Source organism: Pinus tabuliformis, chromosome 5_2 (genome assembly GCF_031772625.1).
Source record: "Pinus tabuliformis cultivar Carrire ecotype Pingquan chromosome 5_2, CPIR1, whole genome shotgun sequence".
In the NCBI taxonomy this organism is placed as follows: domain Eukaryota; kingdom Viridiplantae; phylum Streptophyta; class Pinopsida; order Pinales; family Pinaceae; genus Pinus; species Pinus tabuliformis.
Window position 1 is genome coordinate 618,153,682 of NC_142306.1, and position 24,981 is coordinate 618,178,662.

General features: G+C 39.2%; 1 long non-coding RNA gene across 1 annotated transcript in view; it reads right to left on the minus strand.

The window, feature by feature from the left end:
• Nucleotides 1–2,360: 2,360 nt before the first annotated feature.
• Nucleotides 2,361–24,981, minus strand: part of LOC149160545 (uncharacterized) — a 39,698-nt gene continuing 17,077 nt past the window's right edge. Inside the window, exon 5 of the long non-coding RNA XR_016261396.1 lies at nt 2,361–2,456. This is a non-coding gene — a long non-coding RNA (uncharacterized LOC149160545). The remainder of the gene's footprint in view (nt 2,457–24,981) is intronic.

Below are 24,981 nucleotides of genomic sequence, written 5' to 3' on the forward strand. Positions count from 1 at the left end.
GAATACCCAAAATCAAATACATAAAACATAATAGAGTTAAAGGCCAAACCACGTGACTGAGTCATAAAGCACGAAGGGATTAGCTTCTGGTCTGAGAGACGTGGACAGGAGCGTGGCAACAGGGAGGGAGGCGGTGGTTGCATGCGGGAGGGCGGCCACCGCCAAGCCCGTGGTTAAAACCGGAGGTCTGAACCGAGAACAGGGGGAAAAAAAAGACAGAGCTAGAAACCAGAGGAGGAATTCAGCAGTGAGAGAGATTTTGCCATTGGAAGAGCTTTAATCAGTCTGAGGTTCTGGGCACGGGGGACAGTAAGCTTCTGTTGGGAAGCTTACTGGATTGAGCAGCCAGGCTTTGCTCAGTCTAGGCTGGGTGGAATTGGTTTCCCGGTAATTGGTATCAGAAGCAACCACAACGCCATCAACATCACCAGAGCAAGCAGCAGTTCAGGTAGGTGTCCAAATTCTTTTACTGTATTCCGGTTCAGTTTTGTTCTTACTGTATTTAGTTCTGGTTATTACCGAATTTCAGTTTATGGTCGTTATACATGGTATCAGAGCGCGTGTTCAAACCCTTCGGGACCTCACAGGCCCTACGCTCTTGTACATTTTGTGATTTAATTCTGCTGCGTAAAAACTTGTAAGAAATTCTCGGTTACATTTTGCGGTTTCATAGAGACGGCCGCAAGGTGGTTCACGGGAGAGCCGACGCCTTTGCCCATGGAGATCGATATCAAAAGGCTGCAGCTCTTGTTGACTTGGTTAATCTTCACATTTACTCATTTCATCTCCATTGCATTTAGTTTTCACACCAATTATTTTGGTTGGCTTGACCTATATTTTAACATTAAATTTCACGATAATACTTTATAACCGGAAATAGTCGATTAAAATGTCCCCTAACACGGAATTGCCAATTGAGATTTCCTCATGATATCTTATTTCTGTACCGTTACGGCAACAACCTATTTCTATTTGATTTCACTGAATTCCTCGAGTATCTTCGTTCGCAAAATGTTCGTCACTTCGCATAGTAAATCAATTTTCTACCATTCTCAGATTTTTTTTAAGCAATGGTCCTAAATTGGCCTTTGTTTTATTGTAACTCCGGTGCATGCATTTTCAGCGGATATAGTGTTGTCTGTTTTCTTTGTTTTGTAATTGACATTCCCCTTCACCAACGAATGCCCGAGAACTTTTGTTCGGCATTTCTTGTTCATGGCATGGGTAATTTTCTGAATGACCAATGCCGTAAAATAGTGTCCGGAACCAATACTATTAGGGACTTACCAGAAAGATAATCTACACGTGAACATTGGCTGATCATCATACTCCTCTGCCAGAACAGGTTGACGACAGCCGAGTTATTCATTTATTCCAGTCGAGTTCGATTCCAGCGGAAGCAAAAGCAGTGAAACACAGCGATGGCCGAGAGGATCACGAATTTTCTCAAATATGGAGCTTCACCCTCTCCAGTAAAGTCTGTCAGCTATTCAGAAGCCAATGACTTCGTTCCTTCCCTTGCACTTGCTGCCATAGACGACCCATCCATCACACCTCTTCTCCTATTTCCTCTGGTGTCGAACCCTCGAACTCCTAAAGCCATGGCATACGCGTTGCTCGATTATGATGAAGTCCGTCAATTGGTTTTATCAGAGGAGACGCAAGAGGCCAAAAATGCTCATTTACCAGGTGTGCAGCAGGACGAAGATTCGAACGAGGACTGGTGGCAGAAAGACTGGGGTTTGCTCAACAGATCTTGTTTCGTGGACGAATGCTTGACGTTCGAGGCCGCTGACGAGGTGAGGAACGAAAGACAGCAAATTGCAATATCCATCTCAAGCAGGATACAGGAAAAACTTTCCAAAATAGAAACTTCTCAGTAAATAATGTCCTGATACTTGCTTGATTCTCGAATATAGTGTTGAATAATGTCCAAATTATCCAATAAGCTCCTACATCATTAATATTTGCAACAGTCATCTGATGTAGCAAAGCTTCAGTCCACCTCTGCATTGCATGGGAATCCTTGATGGCTGCTGTGATGGCTTGCCAAAAGCTCGAACCACAATTTTTTTTCAAACTTCCTTATAAGTATTTGTTGTAACTTCTCTTGAATTTAAACATATTTTGATATGTTGAAGGAGTCTTGGAACCATTTTAGATGCTGACAGCTACCATTGACAGCTGTGTTATGCATTTTCAACCATTAGAAAGTTGCTGCAACCCTTTCAATTATTTATTTATTCAAAAGCCTTGTTTATTTATTGATCACCATGAATTATAGGTTGTTTGCTGTTTGCTGTCATAATTTTGCATGTTGTACATTGTGCATAACAGCAACCTTGATAGCAATCATTAAATCAAAGATGGCATGTTTTGGGACCCATTTGAGTATCTCCAGGTCTCTGAGCCATAGGTCCTCTAAACTCCTTAATCTCATCTCCATTTGCCTGTTGCTATAAATATAAAACAAATGGTAATTTATTACCATAGGCACTTTTGTAACCACAGGAAATTATCAAAACCTTGCTATTGCATCGATTCCTTTAATAAGGAATCGAGAAAAGGCAGCGTTATCAGTTTAAAAATAATGCAAAGATTTGGAAAGAGGTCAACCATTTTCGTAGATTAATTGCTCCAGCATCATGAATTTTTGCAAACACCGGTGCAATCTTGAGAAGTGGTTAGTAAAAAGTTTAAATCCATACTTGTTATCATCAATACTGCTTCAATAATTCTTCAAAACTAAGTCCCGTGCTGAAATTTATGAAGGTTCTACAATAATGATTAAACTCAGCAAACTTGTATTTTTCCAGAACCATAACTTTATGATCTTCCAGTACAATCTCGTGAGCTTATAAACAAAATTAGATGTACATAAACGTACTTACATACAGGGATTTGTGTTTAGGTACAGAGTAGTTTCAATATAATGCATTGCTAGGTCATCTCTAAAAATAGCTCTAACATTGCCATGATCTTACAAAGTTTTGATTTTGTAGTCCCGTTACATAATGCCTGTAGGTGGCTCTTAAAACATCTAGAAATGAGATGGTGCACTAATGTAGGAAAGGATAGTATAGCTCATTTTATTTACATACCTTATATTACCTTTATGCTACATTATCTGCTGAATGTCCACTTTAAATACTTAATTATTTTTATGCCAATAACATTTTGAACAGAGGCACAAAGCTGCATGTATGACCTTATACAGAGCTTAATTAGGAAACATTGTGTATACTTTACAGCACATAACACTGAGATTAAGGAATACAAGTTATTTCCAAGTACATCCAGTCAGTAGATCGTAAAACTCCAATTTGGTCTAGCACACTTCTATGCCCTTTATATATGCAACATATATTCTTTTAAATTGTAAAAAGTTGGGTTTCCAATTAATGGTAAGTTCATACTAAGAAATAATCATGTCTATAAAATAGAAGTAAAATATAAAAGCCATCACCATAATTCTTACAATACAAAACTGAGTCTCATTTTAAGAGAGTCCGGTACAAAGAATGAGGAGTAGGTACTTATCAGTTTTAGCAAAAGCAATTCACCTCAAGCAAATGAGGATAATAAGAAAATACTAATCTAGTGTGGCTTGTTCAAAGCCTGGTTACCTAGACATGAGATCTAACTTTGAGAGAAGGGTCAGTTAGGCTTGCTCCTTGAATATCACATGCTGTGAAATTGGGCAACGCAACCACTGAGGAAGAGAGTTTGGATTACCATGTGTTGACCACTATTGGTCAACTACCCATGCAGTACACCTCCTTCCTGTTGGCAGAGAAGGGTAGCTCCTGAGCAACATGTCCGTGCCAGCCTACAGTCATCGACAGCTTGATCATTTTTGTTGTAAACCCAGTCTGCACGTTTGAATTGTAAATAATCTAAGCAGATCAGAGTCATGTATGTAAAGTTGCCTAGGTGGACCTAACTTTCTAATGAAAATCTGCGTCCCGGGAGGTTTTTAGTCTCACCGATCCATGGATCGGCAGAGTTTTCCTTCAAACCCGACCCCAAAGCCGGGATGCATTTCGTCATTAGGACTTTAGGAGAATCCTAGCGTGTTACTCTGCTAGATTATAGTTGTGTCGCAGATCTGGGTGGTCTATGAGGGTCTATGTTAAAGTGGATTCATCCCTTTGAGATGTAAATTGTAAAAATTGTAAAAAATCATGATGAAATGTGTCTTGAGGGTTGAAAATGTTGTAAATCCCCTCATGAGTCCTAGGTCCTAGGTGCTAGGTGATGGTTCCAACGGCTGGGTTTGATGATCCATTTTAAAATAAATTTAAATTTTTTTTAATGAATAAAAATAATAAATTCATATAAAAAATAAAAAATAAAAAAAATAAAAAAATTTAAAATAATAAAAAATAAAAAGCATAAAGCAAAAACCCTAAGCAATAAAATAATAATATTTTTGTGGATCACCCAAAACTAGCCGTTGGGATCATTTCCTTTATGTAGGGTCTTAGGGGGTCATTTTTAGGGGATCTGATCTGTGAGTCTGTACTGAAAGCTCTCTTGTAAACTGATTTCTGATTAATAAAAAGACTTTGGGGTTCAAACTGGCTGGTGTTACTCTCTGGAATCGCTGTGAGGTGTTTGTTTTTCTGCATATTTCAGTTTTCAACAGTTAAAATAGCTGATTTTTTTCAGAGCATTGTGAGTACAGGTATCTTGCTCACGTGCTAGGGTCTGAATGTTGTAGGGTTTCTGGAAAATGGCAGGTATCTCCATTTTCTCTTGAAATCTAGCAGCATTTCTTGCCCTCTTTTGCTGATGCTTGCTTGAGGTGTGCAGGAAACTTTTAGGTGAAGGTTATTTGTGGGCGTTTGGGGAAGTTCTGGGCTGAACCAGCCGACTCCCACAAGCTGTTCTGTGCAGAGCCCAGCTGTTTTTGCCCTGGGTTAATCTTTTAGGGTTTATTCCCTGTTTTACATGAGGGATTTTCTTTATTTCACAGTAAAGTTCAAATGTTTGATATCTTGAAAATGTTACTGTAATCATGGTTAAATCTGGCTGTTCTAAGAGCTGTAGAATTTCTGTAACTGTGGGTAAATTTTGAAGGTTTTACGCTGAAAATTTTGCATATCCCTGCTAGGCTCTTGTTTTATCTGTTTTCCAGGGTTTCAAAGGCCCATGCTGCTGCTGAAAACACATTGCGCCAGAGTGAAAGTCAAGCGTGAAAAGGTGCGTTCTGCAGGTTCCAAACCATCCCAGGTATTTACAAAACCCTGCTGTTCTTTTAAAACTGCAAGCACAACACTGAACAATGACAGAGAAAGTTTTGAAACAAAATGGAAGTGTGAATGTATACACAGTTTAGGTTTCAGATTTGAGTGTCTTATGATTTGATTTCTGGTGGAACTTATTCAGCAATTTCATCAAACTAAGCAAGCTTAAATCGATTTGCTCCAAAAGGCTGTCTTTTTCTCTCATTTATGCATCGATTTCTCCTCTCAGAAGCTAAGGACCTGCTGTCATGAATCGCATTTGATTTTCCTCAGTAATTTATTGGGAAATCTAAGGAAAATCAGTTTGCTGCTGTGTCATCCATCCTCAAGCAAATTTCTGTGTGTCAAACGAATTTCGAAAAATCGTATTCACCTTGCTTTTGGGTTCATAGACCTGTGCATCTATCACGGTTAAGTTTCAAAACTGGTTCGTTTTTCCTTCATTCGCCGTCACATATGCTGGGAACCCTGTCACGAAAATCTGATGCGTTTTCTTGTCGTGCTGGTTTATAGTCATACCTGCAATCACGGTTTATTTGACTGTGCATATATCAAAAGGGTCACGCGTTCAGCTGTTAGACGGTCACTTCTTCTCTGCCGTCTCTGCCGTCTCAACGTTGGCCTCTTCCAGACCTCGTTCCCCTTCGAATTCTGTCACGCCCTCTCTCCCGCTTTGTATCACTCCATATCGCATATGCATTGACATGTTTGGGTCGGGCTAAGTGTTCAGCGTCGGGTTTTTGTTTCGTTTGCAAGCTGTGGTTGTGGCTTCGAATGAGTTGAATCCGCTGCCTTTACCATAGTCGGATGGTTAGTTAGGTTATTTTAGGGTGCGGCCTTTGTATTCTTTTGTTTGTTTTTTTTTTTTTTTTTTTTTAATGTTTTTGGCTAGGTTATTATTGTAGCGGATAGCATATAGTTATATTTTAGATTTTAGCTTTAAAATTTAAGTTAGTTTATAGTTTCATTTGTTTTAGATTTAATCATATAAAAAAAAAAAAAGGGATTTTAATTTGATTTTTAGTAATTTGATTTAAATGTTTTATTTTAGTTAGCTTTAGGGCTTAGTTTTAACCTTTTGTTTTAGATAAATTTTAGTTTAAATTTCTCAGATTTTAATTTAGGTTTTAGATTTTATATTTTTTTATTTTTTTTTAGGGTCTTTTAAATTTAACTTAGATTTTAAATTAGAAATTTTTTTTATTTTTTATTTTAAAAAAAAAAAAAAATTATAAAATTTGTGGAAAATTTATCCTGCCAGTTTCAGCTTTTTTTTTTTTTTTTTTTTATGCATGTTGTATCTTTCACGCTGAGATTTGAGCACTAAATTGATATCTGGTTTCTCTGTTGTTTGAAGCAATTTATTTCTTTTAGTTTGCTGGATATCGTTGTTTGAAGAGCGTTGTGGTTTTACTGAATATTTAAAGCATTGCTCTCTTTTCCTGATGATTGCTGGTCGTGGTTCATGTTCTTCGATCATCTAGCTAGTAATCATTTAGATCTTTTAAGGCACTGGTCTGCTCAATTCGTCAAGTCATTTTAGTGCCTTTCGTCTCCTGGCCCAACTGCTTGGCAGTTGGCCTCAATCTTTTCCAGGGACTACCCCCCTTAGCCAGTAGGAGATAGGCTTAAACGGAGGGATCGGGGATCAGAGTGACAGCCCCCGATCCGAGCGTTGTCGTGTCAATCCGCGCGACAACATTTTTTGGTGCCGTTGCCGGGGATAGAGTTTTTCTGTCCTTGGTTCTTGCTTTGCAAGCTTTCCTGTGCTTAACTTCTTGTTCAAGTGGCGACTCCACTTCCTATATTATCTGCAAGAGTGTACACTAGAAGACATCCGAGCAGTCTGTGCAATCCTACTCCTGATCCTGAAAAGGTTTATAGGGTGCGATCACACAAACTCGCTTCTCGTACACTTCTTGGAAATCTTGGACAAGAAGCCCTCTCTGATATTCATTTGCTCTTTAAAGGTCAAGTTAAGCGCAGCACCATGAGTCTGTTTGCCCCTTGTAATTTTTCTAACATTCCTGGAGCCCCCAATGATATTCCATCTGTTGGGATAGACAAATTGCCTAGCTTTCATGGAGATAATGCCATTACTGTTAATTCCCATTTACGAGATTTCAACATATGGATGGCTAAGTATGCTAGATCTCCTGATTTTGATCATGAAGATGTCAGGATGACCCTTTTTGTCTTGACTCTAGGAGGTGATGCTCATGATTGGTATACAGAAAAACCTCCTAATACTTTTGACTCTCTACAATCACTCATTACTGCATTTAGAGAAAAATTTGGAGATAAGAGAGAGGGAAGACATCTTGTAAGAGCTCTTACTCTGATGAAAAAGAGAGAAGACGAAACTGTTGAAGAATTTAACAGAAGGTTTAATGGTATTATTAGAGAATTACCTCAAGACTATAAACCTTCAGATAAAACTCTCCAAGATTTTTATATCGATGCCTTTGGTCCCGAACCATCTTATGAGTTAAGGCGTGCTAAACTTACTGATTATCGTGATTGCCAAGCCTTAGCTGTAGAACTTGAAAAGGACAAGGCAGCGTCTGGGAAATCTGAAATCCCAGGCTTTGATAGGGCTGCTACGAAACTAAAGGAACCTAAGGGAAAAGCAGTCCAAGAGCCTGAAAATGAACTTGTTCTCAAATTGCTTCAGAAAATTGAAACCATGGAAATCAATCATAATAAGGAGATAAACACTTTGCAGAATAGGTTAATTCAAATGGAAAGAGCGCAACCGCAAAATTTTCAGCCTCGAAATAATAATAACAGAAATAGTAACTGGCAAAGAAAGGGTCAAACTAGTGAGCAGAGGCCCCCTAATCCGCTTACCAATCTGGTGGATGATGCTCCTCCCTACTGTCGTGCTTGTGCTGATTTTCACGAAGAATCCTCTTGTCCCGTTATCAAAAGACTTTTTGATAATGGAATGTTTGGGACAGGTGAGCAAATAAACGTGGTAGGGAGCAAGTTTCCTTTGCCCATGAATGATTGGATAGAGGTTAAGGAAAGGAGCTATGATGTTGTGAATCCTCAATCCGCTTTTAGCATAAATAACCTTGAAGACGAAGATGACATTTTGGCTAGGTTATATGGTGAGAAACCTTCTCCTGAGAAAATTCTGGAAATTGCTAGAGATAAGGGTTTGACATACCAGAGAAGGGATAAGGATCAGAGCGGGAATCAAATTCCTCCTCGAACTTTAAACCCTGGTATAAATTCGGGAATAGATGTCGATTTGGGGAGTTGGTTTAATAATGCTAAAATCTGGGTTCCCGTCTCTGAGATCGCTAAAATCCCTTCCCAAAGGGACATGTTACTAAAAGCAATTCAGGGTCCTCAAGTCAACACTTCTCAGCAGAAGATTCGTGAGGTTGACTATCATGATGCTCCTATTTATCTGCAAAGCGTAGATGCTGATAACAAGGATCATCAACCCTTCTTTATCACCTTATTAGTCAATGGGTATAAATTGAATAACTGCATGTTGGATTCAGGCGCATCTGCTTGTGTTATGACTAAAAGGGTTATGGAACAGCTTAACTTAAGAGTTTCCAGACCCTACTATAATATATGCGCCATGGATTCTAAGAAGATCGAGGTACATGGTTTAATCAAGGATTTGCAAGTTCATCTTTCGGTCTACCCAGACATCATGGTTGTTATGGATATTGTTGTCGTTGATGTACCTGATGCTTGGGGTATGCTGTTATCTAGGAAGTGGGCCTCTGATCTAGGGGGAAGCATTCAGATGAATTGGTCATATGCTATGATTCCTTCTCCTAGCGGTGACGGTTTTGTTAGACTAAATAGAGAGCCTGAGAGGAAATTTCATGTTGAAAATCCTAAAAAGCCTCGTAACGAGATAATTAAAGAAAAATCTGACATCGGGAACTATGCTATCATGTCCAATTTCATAATTCCTCCCGATGATGAGATTAAAGATCTTAAGGATGAAGTCTGGTATATGTATTTCGATGGTGCTTTCTCTAGTCATGGTAAGGGTGCTGGGATTGTGCTTAAGTCTCCCCTTGGTCACGTATTCAAGTTTGCCTATCGTCTAGAATTTGAAGCAACCAACAATGTCGCTGAGTATGAAGCCATATTGTTGGGCCTTGAATTGGCCAAAGCTTTGAAGATTAAATTGCTTAACATAAAGGGGGATTCCGATCTGGTTATCATGCAGCTTAAGAACAAATTCACATGTAGAAATCAGAGATTAAGAAACTATCGAAATGCTGTGTGGGATACTATGGAGCACTTCGATGCCCTTAACCTTGAAGCAATTCCTAGAGAGCTAAATAGTTCGGCAGATGAACTTGCCGTAGCTGCTAGCACTTTCCAGTTGTCTGATGAGTTAATCAACGATAAAATTAAAATGGAGATAATATTCAGACCATCTGTTCCAGACAACTCAGAGCATTGGCAAATTTTTAATGATGAAAAGCAAGTCGTTCGTTTTCTCAATAGTTTAGATGAGTTTGAGGATTTCCGGTTAGTTTCTGGCGAGGATGGGTCTTTAGATCAAGGACATATCATAAATCCCACTCCCAGAAATGTAGTTGCCTTAGAGCAATATTTTGATCGGCATGATGCCACGAAGCTGAGAGAAGAAGACAAGTCGGACCCAGGCGAGTACCTTGAAGTTAACATTGGTACTTTTGAAAATCCGAAAATGGTTAAAATCGGTAAAGGTACTAGTCTGGAGGAAAGGAAAAAGTTGATTGATTTACTTCGTGAATATCGAGATGTTTTGGCTTTTTCCTATGATGAGTTGAAGGGCTATAGGGAAGATATTATGGAGCATACTATTCCCTTAAAAGACGAAAATGCTAAACCTTTTCGGCAGAAACTTAGGCAGATTAATCCTAAGTTAGCCCCCTGGTCCAAAAAGAGCTTGCAAAGATGCTTGCAGCAGGAATCATCGCTCAAACTAGGCATTCGACATGGTGTTCGAATTTGGTGATTGTCAGGAAGAAGAATGGTACAATAAGACTTTGTGTCGATTTTAGAAACCTTAATCTAGCGTGCAAGAAGGATAATTACCCTTTGCCAAAAATGGAAACTTTGTTGCAAAGAGTAACTGGGTCTGGAATGATGTCATTGCTAGACGGTTTTTCTGGGTATAATCAAGTTTGGGTTAAAAAGGAAGATCGACACAAGACCACGTTCACAACACCATGGGGCACTTTTGAATACATCAGAATGCCATTTGGGTTAACAAACGCTGGAGCTACTTTCCAGAGGGCCATGGACTATGCCTTCAAAGGATTGATCGGGAAAATTATCGAAATATATCAAGATGATCTTACTGTTTTCTCTAAAGATGGTATCAGTCATATAGATCATCTTAGGCAAGTTTTCGATAGATGTAGAGAATATGGAATTTCTTTGAATCCGGCTAAATCTATCTTTGGGGTAACTGAAGGGAAACTCCTGGGTCATATCATCTCTAAGGAAGGAGTCAGGGTCGATCCTGAACGAGTTGAAGCAATTCAAAAGATTCCTCTCCCGCATAACCTCAAGTCCCTTCAGTCTTTCCTTGAAAAGATAAATTTTATTAGAAGATTTATCCCGAATTATGCGGAAATAGCTAAGCCCATTCAAAGTCTTCTGAAGAAGGATGTGAAATTTGTCTGGCAAGAAGAGGGCAAAAGGGCTTTCCAAGAAATCAAGTCTGCTATCGCGAAGGCTCCTGTCCTTGTTAGTCCTGATTACTCCAAAGATTTCATGATTTTTTCTTTCGCTTCTGAGGATACCATTGCCGGTGTCTTACTTCAAAAGAATAGAGAGGGTCACGAGCAGCCTATCGCTTTCATGAGTAGAGCACTTCAAAATTCCGAATTGAAGTACAATACCATGGAAAAGCAGGCCTATGCCCTAGTCAAGTCTCTTAAGCATTTTAAAACTTATGTGGGTTATTCTAAGATCATCGCTTTCGTCCCACATTCTGCTGTTAAAGACATATTAACTCAAACTGATTGCTTAGGGACTCGTGCTAGGTGGGTTACTAAGATACAGGAGTATGATTTAGAGATTAGACCCACTAAGCTGATCAAAGGCCAAGGTTTAGCTCAAATGTTAGCTGAAAGTAATGAAAAGACTCTTGGTCTGTTTTGCCTTGACGATCTTTCTTCACCTGAATTAAGAAGGTTAGCTGAGCATGAATGGTATAAGGACATAGTTTACTACTTGACAAATCTTGCGTGTCCTAACCATTTAGTCGCTCATAAGAGAAGGGCTCTTAGACTAAAGGCCACTAAGTATTGCCTTATGAAGGATGGCCTTGGATGGAGAAATCCTGAGGGCATAGTGCTTAGGTGTGTTGACGATATTGAGTCCAAAAGATTAATCTCCGAATTTCATTCAAGATTTTGTGGTGGTCATTATGCCGCTAGAACTACTGCCCACAAAATCCTGAGAGCTGGCTATTATTGGCCTTCGATTTTTTCTGATGTGCACAAGTATGTTAGAACGTGTCAAGCCTGTCAACTGTTCACTGGGAAACAGAAGCTTGCTGCCCTTCCTCTACAACCTGTTATTGTAGAGGCACCTTTTCAGCATTGGGGTCTGGACTTCATAGGGAAGTTCCATGAAAATTCTAGCAATGGCTACTCTTGGATTTTGACTGCTACTGATTATTTCACTAAATGGGTCGAAGCCATTCCTGCTAAGAATGCCACTGAAAAGGTGATTATGGATTTCATTGAGAATAATATCATTACTAGATTTGGTGTCCCCGCTAAGATCACTACTGACAATGCCAAGGCTTTCAGTTCTTCAGAGTTTACATCTTTTTGTTTCAAATATGGCATTGTCTTATCTCATTCGTCGAATTACTATCCTCAGGGTAATGGTTTGGCTGAATCAAGTAATAAAAATCTCATAACCATTATCAAGAAAATAGTAGGAGATAACAAGAAGTCTTGGGACAGCAAAATCAAGTATGCTTTGTGGGCAGACAGAATTACTAAGAAGAAATCTACTGGTAAATCTCCCTTTGAATTGGTTTATGGCTTGGATGTTACCTTACCTGTGCACCTAAAATTGCCAGCCTATCAGCTTCTCCAAAATTTTTCCACTGATAAAGATGTTGTTCAGAATAGGATAGATCAGATTGTGGAGTTAGATGAGACTCGTCGGACAGCTTTTGAAACTGCATGTAAAAATCAATCTAATATTAAGAAAAGCTTTGATAAATGCTCTAGATCTAGATCTTTGCAGGTTGGAGATATGGTTTTACTTTGGGATCGCAAAAATGAAAAACCAGGAAAGCATAAAAAGTTTGACAGCTTGTGGTTGGGACCGTACATCATTAGAGACATAGCTGGACCAAACTCATTCCACTTGAGCAGATTGGATGGTGAATCACTTCATCTACCAGTGAACGGCCAAATGCTCAAGCTGTTCTTCAGAGATGATATCTGATGCCATGGGGCATCTTTTGTATTGTATTTCTATCCCTACTCCTTGTCTTTTCAGCATTTCATTTCTGTTTTTAGGATTAGATTTACTTTTCATGTTATTAGTTAGTCAATAAATGAAGAGCTTTTATCTTTCCTGTACTTAATGCATATGATGATTTGGGAATGGACGCTACTTATTTTTATTTGTGTGTTGTATGGATGCAGATTCTGGATTCTCACATTCCTACCAGTGCAGCAACGTGTCCCCAAGTAGAGCCAGATGTTGACCACTATTGGTCAACTACCCATGCAGTACACCTCCTTCCTGTTGGCAGAGAAGGGTAGCTCCTGAGCAACATGTCCGTGCCAGCCTACAGTCATCGACAGCTTGATCATTTTTGTTGTAAACCCAGTCTGCACGTTTGAATTGTAAATAATCTAAGCAGATCAGAGTCATGTATGTAAAGTTGCCTAGGTGGACCTAACTTTCTAATGAAAATCTGCGTCCCGGGAGGTTTTTAGTCTCACCGATCCATGGATCGGCAGAGTTTTCCTTCAAACCCGACCCCAAAGCCGGGATGCATTTCGTCATTAGGACTTTAGGAGAATCCTAGCGTGTTACTCTGCTAGATTATAGTTGTGTCGCAGATCTGGGTGGGTCTATGAGGGTCTATGTTAAAGTGGATTCATCCCTTTGAGATGTAAATTGTAAAAATTGTAAAAAATCATGATGAAATGTGTCTTGAGGGTTGAAAATGTTGTAAATCCCCTCACGAGTCCTAGGTCCTAGGTGCTAGGTGATGGTTCCAACGGCTGGGTTTGATGATCCATTTTAAAATAAATTTAAATTTTTTTTAATGAATAAAAATAATAAATTCATATATAAAAAAAATAATAATAATAATAATAATAAAAAATAAAAAGCATAAAGCAAAAACCCTAAGCAATAAAATAATAATATTTTTGTGGATCACCCAAAACTAGCCGTTGGGATCATTTCCTTTATGTAGGGTCTTAGGGGGTCATTTTTAGGGGATCTGATCTGTGAGTCTGTACTGAAAGCTCTCTTGTAAACTGATTTCTGATTAATAAAAAGACTTTGGGGTTCAAACTGGCTGGTGTTACTCTCTGGAATCGCTGTGAGGTGTTTGTTTTTCTGCATATTTCAGTTTTCAACAGTTAAAATAGCTGATTTTTTTCAGAGCATTGTGAGTACAGGTATCTTGCTCACGTGCTAGGGTCTGAATGTTGTAGGGTTTCTGGAAAATGGCAGGTATCTCCATTTTCTCTTGAAATCTAGCAGCATTTCTTGCCCTCTTTTGCTGATGCTTGCTTGAGGTGTGCAGGAAACTTTTAGGTGAAGGTTATTTGTGGGCGTTTGGGGAAGTTCTGGGCTGAACCAGCCGACTCCCACAAGCTGTTCTGTGCAGAGCCCAGCTGTTTTTGCCCTGGGTTAATCTTTTAGGGTTTATTTCCTGTTTTACATGAGGGATTTTCTTTATTTCACAGTAAAGTTCAAATGTTTGATATCTTGAAAATGTTACTGTAATCATGGTTAAATCTGGCTGTTCTAAGAGCTGTAGAATTTCTGTAACTGTGGGTAAATTTTGAAGGTTTTACGCTGAAAATTTTGCATATCCCTGCTAGGCTCTTGTTTTATCTGTTTTCCAGGGTTTCAAAGGCCCATGCTGCTGCTGAAAACACATTGCGCCAGAGTGAAAGTCAAGCGTGAAAAGGTGCGTTCTGCAGGTTCCAAACCATCCCAGGTATTTACAAAAACCTGCTGTTCTTTTAAAACTGCAAGCACAACACTGAACAATGACAGAGAAAGTTTTGAAACAAAATGGAAGTGTGAATGTATACACAGTTTAGGTTTCAGATTTGAGTGTCTTATGATTTGATTTCTGGTGGAACTTATTCAGCAATTTCATCAAACTAAGCAAGCTTAAATCGATTTGCTCCAAAAGGCTGTCTTTTTCTCTCATTTATGCATCGATTTCTCCTCTCAGAAGCTAAGGACCTGCTGTCATGAATCGCATTTGATTTTCCTCAGTAATTTATTGGGAAATCTAAGGAAAATCAGTTTGCTGCTGCGTCATCCATCCTCAAGCAAATTTCTGTGTGTCAAACGAATTTCGAAAAATCGTATTCACCTTGCTTTTGGGTTCATAGACCTGTGCATCTATCACGGTTAAGTTTCAAAACTGGTTCGTTTTTCCTTCATTCGCCGTCACATATGCTGGGAACCCTGTCACGAAAATCTGATGCGTTTTCTTGTCGTGCTGGTTTATAGTCATACCTGCAATCACGGTTTATTTGACTGTGCATATATCAAAAGGGTCACGCGTTCAGCTGTTAGACGGTCACTTCTTCTCTGCCGTCTCAACGTTGGCCTCTTCCAGACCTCGTTCCCCTTCGAATTCTGTCACGCCCTCTCTCCCGCTTTGTATCACTCCATATCGCATATGCATTGACATGTTTGGGTCGGGCTAAGTGTTCAGCGTCGGGTTTTTGTTTCGTTTGCAAGCTGTGGTTGTGGCTTCGAATGAGTTGAATCCGCTGCCTTTACCATAGTCGGATGGTTAGTTAGGTTATTTTAGGGTGCGGCCTTTGTATTCTTTTGTTTTTTTTTTTTTTTTTTTTTTTTTTTTAATGTTTTTGGCTAGGTTATTATTGTAGCGGATAGCATATAGTTATATTTTAGATTTTAGCTTTAAAATTTAAGTTAGTTTATAGTTTCATTTGTTTTAGATTTAATCATATAAAAAAAAAAAAAAAAGGGATTTTAATTTGATTTTTAGTAATTTGATTTAAATGTTTTATTTTAGTTAGCTTTAGGGCTTAGTTTTAACCTTTTGTTTTAGATAAATTTTAGTTTAAATTTCTCAGATTTTAATTTAGGTTTTAGATTTTATATATATTTTTTTTTTTTAGGGTCTTTTAAATTTAACTTAGATTTTAAATTAGAAATTTTTTTTATTTTTTATTTAAAAAAATAAATAAATAAATAAATAAATAAATAAATAAAATAAAATAAAATAAATTTATAAAATTTGTGGAAAATTTATCCTGCCAGTTTCAGCTTTTTTTTTTTTTTTTTTTATGCATGCTGTATCTTTCACGCTGAGATTTGAGCACTAAATTGATATCTGGTTTCTCTGTTGTTTGAAGCAATTTATTTCTTTTAGTTTGCTGGATATCGTTGTTTGAAGAGCGTTGCGGTTTTACTGAATATTTAAAGCATTGCTCTCTTTTCCTGATGATTGCTGGTCGTGGTTCATGTTCTTCGATCATCTAGCTAGTAATCATTTAGATCTTTTAAGGCACTGGTCTGCTCAATTCGTCAAGTCATTTTAGTGCCTTTCGTCTCCTGGCCCAACTGCTTGGCAGTTGGCCTCAATCTTTTCCAGGGACTACCCCCCTTAGCCAGTAGGAGATAGGCTTAAACGGAGGGATCGGGGATCAGAGTGACAGCCCCCGATCCGAGCGTTGTCGTGTCAATCCGCGCGACAACACCATGATTTCAGTAAAAGTGGATGTCGCACAGTGTTGGTACCTTGGGTCCTCGGTCACTCAAATTTCAAAGTAGGATGCTGGGGAAACATTAAAAGAACTACTTTCTTCATTGTCTGATCAACTGCAATATGTAGACCACTGACCTACATTTTAGGTACAATTTGACTATTGATCTGAATTTATCCTTCAGTTGACCCCAACCTACATTATGGTATACTGCTGAACTGTATCTCTCCTAGATTGTAATCATGACATGTCTATGGTAAATTTTCCGGCTAAAGGACAAACTGATTTGGAACCAGAATAACCCTTCATTTTATTATAGGTTTAATCCATATCTAAGTAATATATTCAAAAATATAAGTATGTATGACCTTCTTTAAAGGTAGTAGCTAGATTGAGGTATGACGGGTATGTTACCGAGGTACAGTGTAACGAGACATTTTATTTTTTTATTTTTTTTATTTTTTCAATCATAGATGTCATTGGTGAATAAACTTTGGATGTCTTACCTTAGGAGCTTATAACCATACTTCTGCATTATTCATATTAGGATCGAATACCCTGCATTAGGACAAGGAGGTCGCGAGACCACCCTCCTTGACCTCGGTACCAGTAAGATCCGCCTAGCGGATAAAAATAGCAAAACTATACCCGTTTACAAATGTGAAGTTGCAAAAGAAAATTATGTGTTAAATTCGGTTGTCTACCTCAAAATTTTTATAGAAATTTTATTATGTGTTCAGGGACCATTACAATGGTAAGGACGTATGAGCGACGACGACGTGACCAGGCAGCATCACCACCATTAATGCCGCCACCGTCGCCATCATCATCCCCATCACAATCGTCACCACCTAGACCATTATCAACATCAAACGCCCCAGCGCCAGAGTTGACTGTGATAATGAACTCTTTGGAAGCCTTATTGGAGACATTAAAGGAATCAACTAAGGCTAAAACCAAAGAGGAATTTCAGCATGTAGCCACCAGTTCAGCGGAACCAAATAATTTTGAGCCCAGAAGACCGAAAGAAGACATTTCCAGGGAGCTTCAGAAAATTAGACTCCCAGAATTCTCAGGAGGTCGAGCAGGTGAACGCGCTGAAGCGTGGTTAGAAGGAATGAACCGGTGCTTTAGGTTAAGAAAATATTCTTCTTCTGCAAAAACAAAAATTGTCGTGTTTCAATTAAAGGAAAGCGCCTTGATTTGGTGGGGAAATCTGGAGAAGCAGTTACACCTTACATCGGATAATGTCCCTTGGGAACTATTTGAGGAAAGGTTCCGCGCAAAGTATTTACCTCCATACTTTCAACAACAGCAAGCCAGAGCCTTTCATACATTAATTCAGGGAAGTAAAACGGTGGAAGAGTACGAGATAAGGTTTATGGAGCTGGTAAAATACATTCACTACTTAGACTCTGATGAACGTCAAGCTGAACGCTTCATATTTGGGTTAAATCCTCGCATCAGAGCCTTGGTAAGCATGTGGAAACCATCATCAGTAGCCGAGGCAGTCGAATGTGGTCGTTATGCAGAAGAACACCTTGGAATCAAAAAAGATATGGGGCCAACAGGGCCTATCCAACCAGGATTTCCAGGAAAGACCCCCCGAAACTTCTTCAGAGAAGGTGGCTCGAGGCCACCTTACGGTAACAGGTTTACCCCAAGAAATGTGGGGACAAGAGCTTCCATGGCAGTAAACACTATAGCCGCGGAATCATCAAACACCAGTCCATGGACATCTCGAGGGACTGCCAGTAGAGGAAGAACTTCGAGAGGAATCAACATGAGAGGACGAAACTCGTTCTCTAGAAATTCACGTCCCGATTCAAGAGGATCAACGCAGCTTAATTGTTGGGGATGTGGGGGACCGCATTTTCAACGTGACTGCCCAGAAGCTTCATCGAATATATTGCATAGGACTGGAAAGGGACCGATATCAAACAATCGAGGTAATCATAGAATTCACGCAGTAGTCGGCAACGACCAAGCAGCACATCAATCCACTGTAGTGGAATCTTCAGGTATTATCAATGGTATAAAACTCAAAATCTTATTTGACACTGGTGCCACAGATAGTTTCATTTCATCATATGCATTAAACAAATGTGGGTTGGCAGCTCGTAGACAAAATGATTTCCACCAAGTGGAACTGGCCTCAGGAGAACTCCAAACCGTGGGCTTGAGTGTGGATCAATGCAAAATTGACCTAGGGGTCTGTGCGACTAAACTGAAAGTTTATGTCACAGCCTTAGGAACGTATGATCTTATCATAGGTATGGACTGGCTAGAAGCTCACCAAGCTTGGGTAGACTGTTATGGGAAAAGGATTCTAGGCATAAATGATGAAGGAGAAGTAATCCAAATCCAAGGAATCAGGAGGGAAGTTTCCTTACGCTACATTTCAGCAACGCAGATGAAGCGTTGTTTAAGGAAAGGTTGTCAGGCTTATGCAATTCAAGAAGTAAGCCATGGAAAAGGGCCATCCTTAGAACAATATCCGGTGTTAGCCGAATTCCCGGATATATTTCCAAAAGAACTACCTGGATTACCCCCGGTAAGAGAATTGGATCTCACTATCGAATTAAAACCAGGTACCCAACCAATCTCTAAAACACCTTATAGAATGACAGCTCCAGAACTTCAGGAATTGCAAATTCAATTAAAGGAACTACTGAATATAGGGCATATTCGGCCTAGTTCATCACCTTGGGGCGCTCCTGTAATTTTTGTGAAGAAGAAAGATGGATCTTTAAGATTATGCATAGATTATCGAGACTTGAATCGAGCTACAGTAAATAATCAATACCCTATGCCTCGAATCGATGATCTTTTCGATCAAATGAAAGGAGCTGCTATCTTTTCAAAAAATGATCTTCGCTCAGGATACCATCAGCTAAGGATTTCTGAAAATGATATTTCTAAGGCTGCATTCCGGACACGTTTTGGACACTATGAATTTACGGTGGTACCCTTTGGATTAACAAATGCACCAGCCGTATTCATGAATCTTATGAACAGTGTTTTCCGTGAATATCTTGATCAATTTGTGCAAGTCTTTTTAGATGATATTCTCATCTATTCCAAGAATGAGAAAGAGAATGAAGATCATTTGCGGACAGTATTGTCCTGCCTTAGAGAACATCGGTTATATGGAAAACTATCCAAGTGTTCATTCTTTTAGGAAAAGATTCATTATTTGGGTCACATCATATCAGGTGAAGGGATTTCAGTAGATCCTCAGAAGGTAAAAGCGATCATGGATTGGCCAATACCGAAAAATGCACATGAGATACGAAGCTTTATGGGTTTAGCCGGTTATTACCGAAGATTTGTGGAGGGATTCTCCAAAATCGCAAGGCCAATTACCACCCTTCAGCGTAAAGGTGTTAAGTACGAATGGACCGAGGAATGTAATAAAGCATTCTCTGAACTCAAAAGACTACTCACCAGTGCACCAATCCTAAGAGTCCCAGACATGGACAAAGATTTTACTGTATGTACTGATGCATCCAAACAAGGGTTGGGTGCAGTGTTGATGCAGGATAGAGGAGTGGTAGCATATGTTTCCAGAAAGTTAAAACCTCATGAAGAACTCTATGCTACTCACGATTTAGAACTAGCCGTTGTAGTGCTAGCTTTAAAGATTTGGAGGCACTATCTAGTAGGACGAAGTTTTACACTCAAAAGTGACCATCAAAGTCTACAATATTTGTTCACCCAAAGAGACTTAAATGCCAGGCAAAGGCGCTGGAGCGAATTCCTAAGTGAATATGACTTCGAAATATCATACATTAAGGGAAAGGAGAATGTGGTAGCAGATGCTTTAAGCAGAAGACCTCGGATATTTTCTCTCATACCCATTAAAGTAGACTTAAGACAACGAGTACTGGATCATCTTATAAAAGACAGCTGGTATTTAAAGGTAAGAGCAGGTCTTGAAGGTAATAGGGCAAAAGAATCTAAATTTGAGGGATATGAATTAGAAAACGATGGGATCTTACGATTCCATGGAAGGATGTATATTCCTGATGATAAAGATCTTCGAGATACCATCCTTGGGGAAGCCCACAGAGCAGTATATTGTGCTCATCCTGGAGTAGGGAAGATGTATGTGGATACCAAGAAACTCTTCTTTTGGGCAGGCATGAAGCGTGATATCACTCAATTTGTTGCAAAATGTTTGGAATGTCAGCAAGTAAAGGCAGATCATTGTCACCCAGCGGGCCTCTTACAACCCCACGACATTCCTATGTCTAAATGGGAGACCATTTCGATGGATTTTATCACTGGACTACCTCTTACTTCTCAAAGACACAATGCCATTTTGGTAGTGGTGGATAAATTAACAAAAAACGCCCATTTCATTCCCGTAAGAGATACTTACGATGTTGCTGACGTAGCTCGAGTATTCATAAATGAAGTTATTAGATTTCATGGAGTACCTAAAAAGATTATATCCGATAGAGATTCGCGATTCACTTCTAGATTCTGGACTTGTATGCAAACAGCCTTAGGTACTCAGCTAAATTTAAGCACTGCTTACCATCCTGAGACTGATGGGCAAACTGAAAGGGTAAATCAAGTACTTGAAGACATGTTGCGAATGTATGTGATGGATCAGCAATCACATTAGGAAAAATACTTACCCTTAGTCGAATTTGCATACAACAACAGTTACCACAGTTCGATTGGGATGCCTCCATTTGAAGCTTTATATGGCAGACCTTGCAGAACTCCGTTAAGTTGGGACAGGTTAGAAGATCGAGTGATAATAGGACCAGAATTAATCCATGAAATGGAAGCGCAGGTAAGACAAATTAGACAAAGATTAAAGGAAGCACAGGATAGACAAAAGAGTTATGCGGATGCTCACCGAATTGATAGGAGGTATGAAGTAGGGGATCAGGTCTTCATCCGCATCAAACCAAATAAAAGTACTATTCGATTCGGAAAAGGGACAAAGTTGTCACCCCGATTTATTGGACCATTTAAAGTCATGGAAAGAGTTGGACCTGTTGCCTATCGTCTTGCCCTGCCACCTCACCTGCATAGAATTCATAATGTATTTCATGTTTCTGTATTAAGGCATTATATAGCTGATCTATCTCATAACCTTCAATGGAAGGAATTGCAAGTATCGGACGAGGGAGTCGTAACGGTCGAACCATTACGTATACTGGAACGTAGGGTTCGACAGCTGAGGAACCACCTGGTGGACCAAGTTAAGGTCCAATGGGACAAGTATAATCCTGGATCAGCAACTTGGGAAGATACAGAGGACATATGCCAAAGATACCCTAATCTATGTCAATTTTGAAGAACTTTAAATTATGTTTAGTATATATTTACTTCACTACAATCAGAGACTCAGAAACATTTTGAATGATTATGGATAAACGTGAAATTTTGGGGCATAATATATGTTTAATTCCTGCAGGTACATGGATACCAAAACAATATATGTGGTTCATTTTACTAAATTATAGTTGTCGAAGTAAAGTTAAGACAGTTGAATGATTTTACTTCTGATAGAAATTAAGATATTATAGATCTAATTTATTTATACATGTCAATATGATCAATGGGATAGAAATCAGAAAGTGAATACATTCTAGATGAAAGACAAAAGACATGCGTGGAATATGGAAAAATATGTTGTACTGTAGTATCATAAATGAATTAATAAGGGAATAATATGTGAGTTATTTTGAATATGTTGATGCACATTTTACGGATGCATGGATAAGTGTACGATTGCAGGTAATAGACAGTTACCGGGATGACCACGTGATGACAAAACCTCAGAACAATTAAAGCTCCAAGTGATTTTATAATAGGGTGTTAGCCCTGAGTTCTATTGGGAGGGGTGGAGGTGTTACCCACCGTTTATCCTTTGAACCCTGGAGTCATGGGAGGACTGTGCGAGTCACGCTCCCCTAGACGTGTGATGATGACTGCCGGATGCCTACTAGGGATCAGGTCGGTATAACCGACGCTGTCACCTTAGAGTTTATGAATGGTCGGGTCAGTAAAACTGACGCCATGGCATACTCCAGTAGAGGACGGATAGGATGGGAGCGGAAGAGATTAGGAAGGATAGGTTGATTTTAGAATAGCTTGGGAACCTGGATGGAGCACGATATATCCATTAAAATCATAAACCTAAAATTCTAATTTTGTTTTAGTCTCTTGATATTAAAATAAAATTTTAAAACTAAGAAGGGGGTACTAATTACTATCATAAGTAATCAGATAAGATAAAACTCTAACTTCGGGACGAAGTTTTCTGAAGGGGGAGTGTATGTAATGACCCATTTATAAAAGTTAAGAAATAATAGAAAAAAATATATATAATAATTAATTAATATAAAGTTATAAACTTTATATTTAAAATAATATTAATGAAACTTCATATTTAGAATATATATGTAAATCATATTAAAAATACAAAACAAACTTTATAATTTAGAAATGGAATACCCAAAATCAAATACATAAAACATAATAGAGTTAAAGGCCAAATCACGTGACTGAGTCATAAAGCACGAAGGGATTAGCTTCTAGTCGAAGAGACGTGGACAGGAGCGTGGCAACAGGGAGGGAGGCGGTGGTTGCATGCGGGAGGGCGGCCACCGCCAAGCCCGTGGTTAAAACCGGAGGTCTGAACCGAGAACAGGGGGAAAAAAAAGACAGAGCTAGAAACCAGAGGAGGAATTCAGCAGTGAGAGAGATTTTGCCATTGGAAGAGCTTTAATCAGTGTGAGGTTCTGGGCACGGGGGACAGTAAGCTTCTGTTGGGAAGCTTACTGGATTGAGCAGCCAGGCTTTGCTCAGTCTAGGCTGGGTGGAATTGGTTTCCCGGTAATTGGTATCAGAAGCAACCACAACGCCATCAACATCACCAGAGCAAGCAGCAGTTCAGGTAGGTGTCAAAATTCTTTTACTGTATTCCAGTTCAGTTTTGTTCTTACTGTATTTAGTTCTGGTTATTACCGAATTTCAGTTTATGGTCATTATAGTCAATATCTTCGCATCTATACGCTGGTTGACTGAGCTTTCGAGAAGGACGAAATGAAGCGGGCCACGCCGACGGCACAGAGCTCTGTCACGGGGTGTGAAAAAAATATTATTCGCTTGAGGAAGCCTCAAGGAACTAGCCGCCTGATATGACCAGCAGCTTAAGATGACACACCCATGTGACCTCAGAGCTCGAGGCAGGGCTTGCTATGTGGAGAAAAATTGTCCGCTGGAGGCTTTTCGATTTTCTCTCGACGTCTCGGGGTGCAGTCGCCACAGAAGCTGTAGCCACCAGATGAGCGAGCGTTGGACTATCTCATCCAATCAAAACATCATAGCCCAAATGATCTTTCTCTCTGTCTGGTTACTGGTTCGAATCTCTGCATGGATTGTTCTCAATTTTGTTGTTGATTCGGTAAATATAAAAATAGCTTTCAGATCTCAGACCAAGCAGGACATACACAGAGGATTATTTGCAAATGGAGACGCTAACCCTTGGAAAAAAAAATCGAACGTGGCCACGATAACAAAAAATCCAGACCCCTAAAGAGCAATTTCGAAATGAAACAAAATTTTTCAAACAGTGAAAAATTATTTCGAAAGATCCCTGTGCTCTGATACCATAATCAATGAATGGATTGAATTGATTTACAATGAGCTATGAAGCTCAATAAATAATACAAATGTATTTACATAGATAGAAACAGCAAGTTTCATCTAAGAAACTGCTAATAAGACAAAATAGAAACAGCATTAATCACTAAAGTAGCATTATTCTAATATACTACAGATGAATTTCCCTTTGTTACAAGATGACTTCGCAAAGATTTGACCTCAAGAAAACTTCGATATGTTCAAGATGTAATATTCCTAAAGGAAATATTAAGTGAATAACATAAACATGCAAAATGAATAGCAACCAAAAAATTCAACAAACACACAGTTCATCAATACACAAGAGGAAATACACCAAACTTCTGAGCCATTTTATTAAATCTGAGAACAATGGAGTACATATGAGTAAGAATGGTGGAACCTGGGCTTGCTTTAGCAAGTAGGCAAAACCCAAGTGATAATGTTATGCCCAAGTGCTAGAATGACTTCACCCAACAGTCTCTGTGTTGACCTAGAAATTTGTCTTTGCAACTAGAAAAGGATGGGAGTTTCAACCCTCAAATGTGCTCAAAAAATTCTGCAAAATTAGCTTGAGCATCTACTCAATAAACCCTCAAAAACCCAGAAAGGGTTTGGCCTAAATCCAACAGTCCCAGATACCCCCAAATTAGTGCGAGTTGCCCAATTTGGCCTCCAACACGCACTACAAGAATAAGTGTTGTAGAGTGCCCACAAAGGCCTTCCAATCTCTTGCAAAAAATCTCCTCCAGATCTCCCTTATTTCTCCACCCTTTTTCACTCCCAATCTCCTTCACTCTCTCCCTCTGCGCAAGCTTCGGCCAATAACTCTTGTACAAGCCAAAATTGGTACAATTCGGCCCTCCAAAAAGCTCCACTTCCAGCCCTACAAAATCAAATGAAAATTTTTCCCTCATGGTAGATGTCTTCCCTGCAAAAGCCTGGTCCAAGCAACTCCTCAATACTTGTCCAATTCCACCCCCACGAGTTGCCTTTTATGCCCAGAAAAATACGCATTGTTCGTTGGGACGTTGGTCGTACAACTTTGGAATAAGTTAGAATAGACTCCTTCCTCCCTATTAGGGAGACACTCAAGGTTCTCCAAAGAAGGGGTTGGATTCCCGCTTGGAAATCCT